General features: G+C 39.0%; 1 long non-coding RNA gene across 1 annotated transcript; it reads right to left on the bottom strand.

The window, feature by feature from the left end:
- Window positions 1–7,654: 7,654 nt before the first annotated feature.
- Window positions 7,655–10,144, bottom strand: LOC141767610 (uncharacterized). Its single transcript, XR_012593896.1, has 3 exons — window positions 9,978–10,144; window positions 8,079–8,155; window positions 7,655–7,964 (listed from the first exon to the last, which is right to left on the bottom strand). It is a non-coding gene; the product is annotated as an uncharacterized LOC141767610 (long non-coding RNA).
- Window positions 10,145–11,006: the final 862 nt, after the last annotated feature.

The raw sequence follows: 11,006 nt of genomic DNA, 5'->3' as shown, positions 1-11,006 counted from the left end.
CTGTATATGTACCAAGCCTGTAGGAAATATAATATGGAAATTAATACAAGACAAATAAAAAAAATTTGACTTGTTGACCCAACGTTAAAAGAATGCCTGTTAAATGCTACAGGCCTTTGATCATAGAACAAGTATTGCTTTTCAATTACTAGTGTTAAAGGAAATACCAGGAAATAATCACTGATGATGACAAATGAGAAGAAATTGTTTTTAAATAAGGTTGTAAAGCTAAATTATGTGAATCATTGATTCTTGTGGTCAGTTCATTGTGGTACTTGTGGTCAAGTAAAATTTAGGATGAATTCAGGATTCATTTTTTTTCCAGTCCAGTAACCTACAATTCAATATTCACTTTTCTATGACCATTAGAGTATCACTAGAATTCCAATGTAATAGATCAAAGTTTAAAGTACCTTTTTTATAGCATCGCCTATATCTTTCTATAACCACAAATTTCGTTTTGTATTTGTATTTATAAAAACCCAATGTTGTAACGGTATGCACACACATGGTTCATACGATCTGATTCTGTCTGAACCAGTTACCCACTGCTGTGCTTTATATAAAAAGCTTTTAACTTTCGTACTTTTCTAATCTAGCTAGTCTTGGTTTGATTTTTTATCAGAGATATTGTTAGAGTAAAGTACATGAATATATTGACCAAACACAACACAAGAGTGTGCTGTACTGCACACTGATGAAACTATTTATTTTGCTCCACATTGTAAATATCTGTCTTCTGTTTTAGTCTGGCCACAGAACCTCATCAACATCACAGGCGATGTTCTCCCTGGCCAATACTGTAAATACTGTATATAGGTACAGTAGGAATATAGGTCCCAATCTCATACATATATGCTGTATACTATATACATACTTTCCGCTTAAAGCACTATGGTGCACTTGCAATACTACAGTAAGCATTGAGTACTGTATTGATGCAGTACTACAATACTGTAATGAGAGTAGATTTCTTATCTTACGTACTGTGAACCTGCTTACAGTAAATTTGGTTGTACTCTCTGCCCAGCCACCCTCATTATTAGATCACAGTCAACCAAAGTGGCCCGAATCTCATCAGAGATTATGGCTCTCCTCTTTGTCCTCCTCAAAGGGGTCCTCCTCTTACTCTCACTCCTTTAGTTATGCCTCTCTCTCTTATGTTTGCATCCATAGCTCTAAAACATAAGAGCTGGCACTAGGAGACAGAGTGGATAGTAGGGAATTTAAGTTTAGCATTTTGAATGGCATTACTGTGTAATGACTGTGACATATACTGTAAGGTAGCACAATCCATGCAATTAAGATTTAAAAATTACTATAATATACTACTAGCAATTATAAAAAACTGTAATCACAATCGGATATGATGTTTTAATATATACAATTTTCTAATGTCTAGTAATGCTTTTCCTTACAGTAAAATAGGACAATTCATGCAGTAAATGCCATCATACCAGTTGTTGTAGTTGCAGATGGAGTTGTGGTGGTTGGAGCCCCAGTTGTGGTAGATGCAGCCGGAGTTGTGGTGGTTGGAGCCCCAGTTGTCGTGGTTGGCGCAAGAGTTGTGGTGGCTGCAGTTGTGGTTGATTTGTAATATTAATATGAAAGAATTTCAGAAAAGCAATCATCAAATATAACCTCCTAAGGAGGTTATGTTTTCACCAGCATTGGTTTGTTTGTTACCTCCGCCAAGGCCGGAGGCCTAGGAATGAGGCTATGTTTTCACTGGCATTGGTTTGGTTGTTTGTTTGTTTGTTTGTTTGTCTGTTAGCAGGATTACTCCAAAAGTCCGTGATCGATTTGACATTTTTTGGAGGGGTGGGGTGTGGCACAATGAACAATCCATTAGATTTTGGTGGCGATCCGGATCATGATCCGGATTCAGGAATTTTTTTAAGAATTTGGATTAGCCTGAGAATTAAAGGGACTGTTTGAAAGAATCAGAAATGCTTGTTAACAGCGACACCTGTGGCCGTTAAGTCAACGAAAGACAGCGTCGGGCTCGCGCTTGCTCGCTCTACATAGACATGAACGAGCATCACTCAAAACAGTGAGGCGACACAAGTCAGCTAAAACCACAATATCACTCTATATTTCACCTGCATGGCAGTAATGTTAGCTGACCAGATGGAGGTCTCTCCATGAATCACTGCTGATCCTATTGTTGGCTTTTCCTGCTTCAGCCTCCCGACCACGGCCGGAGGGAGACACCGGCACCCATTCAGAGACGATAACGTTTCTCGCTGCGGAGCCCCGTCACTTCACAAGACATGGAAAACCTCTGTTGGTCTGGAGGAACTGCAGCAGTTATTTCTGCACAAATGTCCACATTTACTAGATATTCTCACAGCTACGAAGTCTTCTTTAGTGTGTAGTGTGCGCGCATGCATGTGAGGTGGAGCGAGCTGAGTAAAGGCAAGCAGGCAGAGGAGCAGAGACTCCGGCCCTGGAGACCAAAGCTACGGTCTTCCCCGCGTCCTCCGACCGCGGCCAACACTGTTTTGCAGGACGGGCTTCACTAGATATAACTTTGCGGTTTTGGTGCTTCCATGTAGTTTATGTTGGAGTCTGAGTCTGAACAGCGTAGCCACACGCAAGCGCGCATCTGAGAGCGCGCATGGGACACCGACACGGGTGATTTATATGTGTAAGAAGTTACAAACATTCCCTTTAAGACCACAGGGTATCACACATGCGCAGTGTAACTGATGACGCTTTGATGACGCATGACCCTGCCTCCTTCTGAGAGCAGAGAGATACATGTTTGGATGTGTGGCGAGACATTGAGCTGTGGGAGCTGCTGTCCATCCGCGATGAGAAAGAAAAAAGCGGTAGATGACGGGATGAGAGACAACGTAGTGTAACGTTGTACAGACAGAACAAGGCTGCTGAATGAGAGGCATCCGACGATACGTTACACGGAAACACACCGTGTTAATAATAAGCCGACCACCTCACGGTACCGCAAACTGTGAGCTGTGATCTGTTTTTAAAGTCAGGTACCTTGGCGGAGGTGTGCGCTCTCCGAGTGCCATTCTAGTTTTTTTATATAAATGTGCTCAAGAATTCCCATAAATAAAAAACTCAAATTATAATGCATAATTTTAATGACCAGTTATGTTTGAATATTACCACAGCAATCACGCAAATGTGTTTTACCACTGAAAAACAGGGCAACATTTTTTTTTTTTAAATGAATGTATTACTTCCGTATTAGAAAAGATCAATAGCAGGACATAATGAATAACAATACGTTGTAGAAAGTCAAATGTAAAAGGCAGACTGAAATAGCCCTACTGAAAAACTTTTTGAATACCTAACACTACTACTGTCTCCAGTCTACCGTGATAATAAGGCATATTAGAAAGTAATATACAAACAATCAAAGGCATAAAAATATCACTTACATTGTCCAGAGGATGTATGTAAATATCCAAACAAAATGATCCAACAAATGATTTTTCTTTCCATGGTGAGATACGTTTGTAGACAAGTACTTTGTCAATGATCGTTTGTGACATTAAGTTTGCTGATTACTCCTCCCTCAGCTATGGAAGGAGTGACAAGGCAACCGTGACATATTTTACTTTCACATAACCTGAAAAACCAGATAAGTCATAGACACACAATATATAGGACAATAAAAACTAAATCATAAAACCTATCATACAATTGGAAAAAATCTGCAGTGACCTTTTACCATGCGGCATTAGGCTGAGTCATGATTTGTAAGGTTGGATAGTCTTTACACATGTGGGTCTTTATTTGAATATGTTTCATCAGTGAAATCATTCTTTTCTCAAAGGATGATGATTCATATTCTAAGCTATAGCCAAAATGGGATCATCATGCTAACACAGAACGGGGTACTCGTAGCACCAACACACCTTAATAAATCCATAGCAGTGACCTCCGTAGTGCATTCTGTTGCCTCTGTTCCTCAATAGCCTTTAGTGTATAAGAGCAACTGTACATTTATGTGTAAACATGTAAAAAGTCCTGCAAGCAACTATGTCATTTGGCCATGTTCGGCTTTCATGGATGTACTGTATTTATGCCGCCATTGCACGACATGTAGCCTCATTAGTGACGCCTCACAACGGATCACCACAAAGATAATGCCGCACACTCTGACCAAAAACTCTGTTTTCCCGGTCTACACGTCAACACTGAAAACTGAGTTTCTGAAAGTCTTCACCCTGTACAGTGTTTTACAAAAGCTCCATTTTCAGTGATCTAAAATGCTGTTTAGGTGTGCACCAAAGGACAAAACGCATAGAAAAAGCTATGTTTACAAAAATACCTGTGTGAACTTGGCCTGATACCTGACCTGGCCTGACTCCTATGAACTTCTTGATTTAAGAACTACTTTAGCTGGTACCAAGTAATTAAATGCAGGGGAAAATACGTCACCATTTACACTGTCAGTGTTCCATAGTTAAAATGCCATTGCACTTAATGGGCAAAAGCCAAGCCATTATTGGAAACCCTCATCAAGGTTGTCAAACAGGTTTCTTATTTCTGTTATGCAATTCCTCTCTTCATCTGCTCTCTCAGCTTTTTGGTCGGATCAAATTCTACTATTCTATGTTATTACTTTATGTTTTACTGTTATCACCACTTGAATTGCATCCACATGCTGTGAAGTCCAAGCGCAACTTTATTAAAAAATGAGTAGACTAACCTGTGCTGAAGCCCTTATAATCCAAAATACAGCTATTTCACAACACTATACTGATGGGTGTGTTGTTGTTTCTGAGTGTTTCTAAGTTAAAATTTCAAATTATTGTGCCCATGAAAGCATAGTTGGCTAATAAAGGCTGTTTGTACTGTAGGATTTAATTGTGTGAGCATGTTTACATTTTAATATAATTGCTCTAAGAGGAGGCATTATGGTATATTGTAGCTGATGCATTTTTCCATTTGATTTTGAATTGAATTGTTTGAACTCTGTTTTTATTGAATTACTGTTTTGATTAATAAACAAACAAACAAATGGACAAACAATTTATACAGATGTATAAGCCCCAAATAAAAATACAAGCTTTCTGATTAGGGCAACTCAAAAAGCAGGATTTGCTTGCTCTGCCTTTTCATAAGATAGAACTATAATTCTTCTTGTGCAACATTTCAAAGTACAAAGTAGGAAATAGTTCAATATAAACTACTAATTTATACTTGCATATCTATGCAAGTATAAAATTATCAATAAACAAATATCAAAAATACAAACTATACACAACGCCAAAATATAAACATGGTTAACAAAACAGATCATTATGCATTTCTCAAGTTGCTTCATTGTGAGTTGCATGTAGCTATGTATGAGAAGTGGCATGTAGTTATGTATGTACAATATCAAATCTATACAGGGAAATGTATATATAATTCAAAATGTTCAGCGATTATGTCCATGATATTGCATGTTTTGTCCCATTATTTCACATTAATAGTTATAATGATTGTAATTCACAGAGACAGTAATCCAGAGAGAAGAAAGTGAGAGATTAAAGGAGCAGAGCAGAACAGTGCTGTATCCATCTCTCGACACAAGTTAGATGAGTTGTAAAGTTTGTTTGCAAAGGCTGAAAAGATTTCTTGTGGCGTTCTTTGGTGCATCGTGGTGGTAACAGTGTACTGCTGAAAGTGCTCCTGTGCCAGCACATCGTGGAGAGGGTGAGAGTCATTGTCCATGATGCTCTGCAGTTTGAGCTACATCCTTCTCTCTGACACCGCCACAAAAAAATCAAGCTCCACCCGCCAGACAGAGCCAGCCTTCTTGATGATCTTTTTGATTCCATTGGCGTCGACTGCACTTACCCCCAGCACACGAAAGCAAGAAAATAGTACTAACTACCACAGACAGATAGATAGAACATCCTCAGCATGTATGAAAGTATGGCTCATCCTCAGAAAGTATGGCTCTTGCCCATCTTGTACACAATCTCATTGTTCTTAGCTCAGCCCAGATTCTTCTGTTTTTCCACACCCAATTCGAATGTTTGCCCATCAAATGGCCGTTATCAGTTGTTACCACTGCTATTATAATGCTTCTGCACATTGTAAACTTAAAGGGATCGTTTGGGTGTTTTTATTACTTACAGTAGATGACTGTTGGTGGGCCCCCACCATCAAGAAAAAGACAGGAGCACCGACACCGGAGCAAAGAAATACAGTGCTGTGAACGGGCACGGCAGAAAAATATATCTTAGCAACCTAAAAGAAAGGCTCACCTAAAAAAACTGATATGCGTTTAGGTGTATGCTATATTTAGAATATTTTTAAACGTATCTATACTGTTTTTGTCATCTGAGCTTGCTGGCTTTGGAGAGATCATAGGTAAGTTTCACTTTCAGTTATGTTTTCCATCGGAAAGGAGAAGGAAAGGGCTGACTAACGGCAAGATAAAGCGGTGAAAATATTCTGAATATAGCGTACACTTAAACAGATATTGATTTTTTTTAGGTGAGCCTTTCTTAGGTGTCAAAAATATTTTTTTTCTGCCATCCCCATCCACAGCACTGTATTGCTTTGCTACAATGTCAGTACTCCTGTATGTCTCTCCAATCTGAGGGCACGCCAATCGCCATCTACTGTAAATAATACACCTACTATGGATAAGTACCTTATCCAACCCCACTTCAAAACACGGAACTATCCCTTTAAGTATGTGACATAAGTTAACTTATGCACATAAGTGAAAATAAGTCAACGTGTTGACTTTGGTTTCACACTGGACACAAACAGCGGTCTTCTGGGTGACAGTCCTGCGTTTGTTTGGCTTAGGAAAAGATCATGATTTGGATTAAAATAAGGTTTTATGTAAGTTTTCCGTACATAAGCTACGTTATGTACATCACACAAGTTTGTTACGCAGCCTAAGTTAACTTACGTATGTAAGTTAAAATAAGTTAACATGTTGACTTTTGGTTTCACACGGGACAGAAACAGCGGTCTCTTTGGGGAGAATCCTGTGTTTGTTTGACCCACCCATCCATTCCGATCTCCTCCCTACGCAGACATTGTCACTCTTTATACCATGACCTGACTTCCCCCTTTGCTCCCGTCATAATTACTAAGGTCACTACAGGTCACAGCCTAACAATTTTGTACCTCCCTGCTGTGATCCAGTTTACCAATAGATGATAAAGGCCTTCTGAGCCAATTGGGAGGTAGAGTAGAGCCATACCAGATGCTCCCAATGACAACTGATAACGGCCATTTAATAGTCTGATAACAATCGAAGTGGGTGTTTCCAATGAATTGGAAAGGTAAATTCTATAAGCCTAATGAATTCATTCTTGATGGTACAAGGCAAAACAGTTTCATGTTCATTTCCCAGATTTACGGTACAATCATCACTTCGTATCAGGCACTCACTGAGGTTATCATTGTCAGTGTTTTGCGTGAAACATTTCTTCATGTGTACATGATGAAAAAGATTGAGTAAGAAACATAGTTTACTCGTTCCCTGGTTACCAGGCTCGTCAGCATGGCAACTGCTCCTCCAGTTACGGAGCACCCTTTTTGACATGTCAAATTACTTGGTTTGAGGGTGTTGTGGTAGTTGGAAGTGCAGTAGTGGTGCTTGGGGGTGTTGTTGTGGTGCTAAGGGGTGTGGTAGTTGCTGGTGTACTTGTGGTTATTGGAGATGTTATTGTGGTGCTCAAAGGTGTTGAAGTTGTTGATGTGGTTATTGGGGATGGTGTTGTGGTAGTTGGGGGCATAGTTGTGGTACTTGGGGGTGTAGTAGTCATGCTTGGTGGTGGTGTTGTTGTGATAGGGGGTGTGGTAGTTGCTGGTCTTGTAGTGGTCATTGGAAGTGTTGTCGTTGTGGATGTGGTTTAGGTTGTTGGTGGTGTTGTGGTAGTAGTTGTAGTTGTGGTTGCAACTCCGACCCTTTGAATCTTTGTCACGGTGAGTGTGTGGGCTGTTCCATTCAACAGCTGTTCTCTAAAAAACTAAATGGAAAGAAAACAGAGATATTTATGATGTGTATGCATCATCATTGATAATGTTAGCTGAAGATCCTTCACAAAATAGTTATTTTACACATTCTGTTTTACATACTGTACCTGTTTAACAAGTTCAATGATGGTTCCATTGCTGACCTCTCCAATGGAAGTCAAATCCATCTGTATATGTACCAAGCCTGTAGGAAATAAAATATGGAAATTAATACAAGACAAATAAAAGAAAATGTGACTTGTTAACACAATGTTAAAAGAATTCTTGTAAAATGCTACAGGCCCTTGAACATACAAGTATTGATTTTCAATTACTAGTGTTAAAGGAAATACCAGGACATAATCATTGATGAAGACAAATGAGGAGAAATTGATTTTAAATGAGGCTATAAAGCTAAATTATGTGAATCGTTGATAATATCTTTTGGTTAATTTGATTTACAAATTGTAAATAAAATTTAGGATGAATTCAGGATTCATTTTGTCTTCAGTCTAGTAGCCTACAAGTCAATATTCACTTTCACTTTTCATGACCATTGGAGTGTCACTAACTTCCAATGTCATAGATCAAAGTCTAAAGTACCTTTTTTTATAGCATCGCCTTGATAGATATCTGTCTATTCCCAGAATTGTGTGCTTCAGTTTTTAGTTTTGTTTAGTTTTTTTTTTTAATTCACTTGGTGGAAGATTATGCATTCATGTATTTTAAAGTGTTTAACCAAAATGCATTCAAACCCCTTACAATTATGACTTATGACTGTGTTACTCATTTGATTGTTCTAAACTCATTTCTCGTGTCATTTAACATTATTTTCAGTTGCAAATTTTGAGTAATCAAATGGGTAGAGCAAAGCCTGGGGACAAAATGTATTCTATGAATTTTCTTTGTCAGGATGAACTTACAGTTTTTTACAATTGCTTAAGTACAATTTAGAAAACAGGGCTCATTTTGTCAAAACACTACACACAATTGGCATAACCACACACGCAAGTAGCAGAACACCTCAGATCTTTTGCAAAATGAAACACCCCATTCAAAACTATAATAATTTATAAAAACCCAATGTTGTCACGGTGTGGCACGCACATGGTTCATACGATCTGATTATCTTTGAACCAGTTACAAACTGCTGTGCTCAACCTAAAACGCTTTTAACTTTCCTACTTTTCTAATCTAGTCTGTTTTGTTTTTTGTTTTTTTTCAGAGATATTGTTAGAGTAAAGTACATGAATATATTGACCAAACATAACACACAAGAGTGTATTGTACTACACACTGATGAAAATATCTATTTTCCTCCACATTGTAAATATATGTCAATACATTCATGCATTTTCAAAGATTGTTTTTTGGCACTGAAAATCAGACCAGAACATATTCTACATATTTTACATATTTTACAAGAGTAACACTGAACGTGCCAAAGGAATACGTCTCTTATAATTCATTTTTACTAGTGTTTTCCATTCATAGTAGTGCTTTACATTGATCACATCAGTGTTCAAATTTATTCTTGTAAATGTCTATTCATATAATGGTGTGTGTGTGTCATTTGAACACAAAATACCATTTTGAGAAGACATAACATTATTTTGAGGACAGCGTTTCATTTTACAGATTTGTGGCGTTTTGCCCTTTGTGTGTGTGTTTTTAGATTTGTGTGTAGAGTTCTGACAATATGAGGTATGCTTTAAGAAAACGTGTGTAAACAATTGAGAAAACTGTAAGTTTAGCATTTTCAATGGTAGTGTGTTCCATGTTAACACAAGAGATGGCACTCGTGAAGATTGTGCCACATGTGGAGAATTGAGTGAAGTGTTTTGAAAAAAGTGTTGTTTAGAACTGAAATCTGAGTGTAGAGCAGTACATGTGCTTGTATTTTAGCAGAATTAGTTGTGGTCATTGTATCTCAAGTACCAGAGTTAATGTGTAAACTATTGAGAAAAACTGTAATTATTCTCCAATATCCTTAACAGAGGACCATTCATGCAGTAAATGCTTTGTACCAGTTGTGTTACTTGCAGCCGGGGTTGTGGTGGTTGCAGTCGGAGTAGTTGTTGTAGTTGTAGTTGAAGCTGGAGTTGTGGTGGTTGGAACCGGAGCAGTTGTTGTAGTTGCAGCAGTGGTTGTGGTGGTGACAACACCAGTTGTTGTAGTTGGAGCTGTAGTTGTGGTGGTTGTCGTTGGAGTACTTGTTGTACTTGGAGCTAGAGTTGTGGTGGTGGGAGCCAGTGTAGTTGTTGTAGTTGGAGCAGTAGTTGTGGTGGTTGGAGCCGTAGTTGTGGTGGTGGGAGCCAGAGTAGATGTTGTAGTTGGACCAGCAGGTGTGGTGGTTGGAACTGTACTTGTGGTGGTTACAACACCAGTTGTTGTAGTTGCAGCTGAAGTTGTGGTGGTTGGAACTGTACTTGTGGTGGTTACAACACCAGTTGTTGTAGTTGCAGCTGAAGTTGTGTTGGTTGGAACTGTACTTGTGGTGGATACAACACCAGTTGTTGTAGTTGCAGCTGACGTTGTGTTGGTTGGAACTGTACTTGTGGTGGTGACAACACCAGTTGTTGTAGTTGCAGCTGAAGTTGTGTTGGTTGGAACTGTACTTGTGGTGGATACAACACCAGTTGTTGTAGTTGCAGCTGAAGTTGTGTTGGTTGGAACTGTACTTGTGGTGGATACAACACCAGTTGTTGTAGTTGCAGCTGAAGTTGTGTTGGTTGGAACTGTACTTGTGGTGGTGACAACACCAGTTGTTGTAGTTGCAGCTGAAGTTGTGGTGGTTGGAACTGTACTTGTGGTGGTTACAACACCAGTTGTTGTAGTTGCAGGTGAAGTTGTGTTGGTTGGAACTGTACTTGTGGTGGATACAACACCAGTTGTTGTAGTTGCAGCTGAAGTTGTGGTGGTTGGAACTGTACTTGTGGTGGTGACAACACCAGGTGTTGTAGTTGCAGCTGAAGTTGTGGTGGTTGGAACTGTACTTGTGGTGGTTACAACACCAGTTGTTGTAGTTGCAGCTGAAGTTGTGGTGGTTGGAACTG

The sequence above is a fragment of the Sebastes fasciatus genome, chromosome 5 (genome assembly GCF_043250625.1).
Source record: "Sebastes fasciatus isolate fSebFas1 chromosome 5, fSebFas1.pri, whole genome shotgun sequence".
Taxonomy (NCBI): domain Eukaryota; kingdom Metazoa; phylum Chordata; class Actinopteri; order Perciformes; family Sebastidae; genus Sebastes; species Sebastes fasciatus.
Note: the sequence above shows the minus strand (reverse complement) of the source record. Positions and strands in the feature narration are given on the sequence as shown.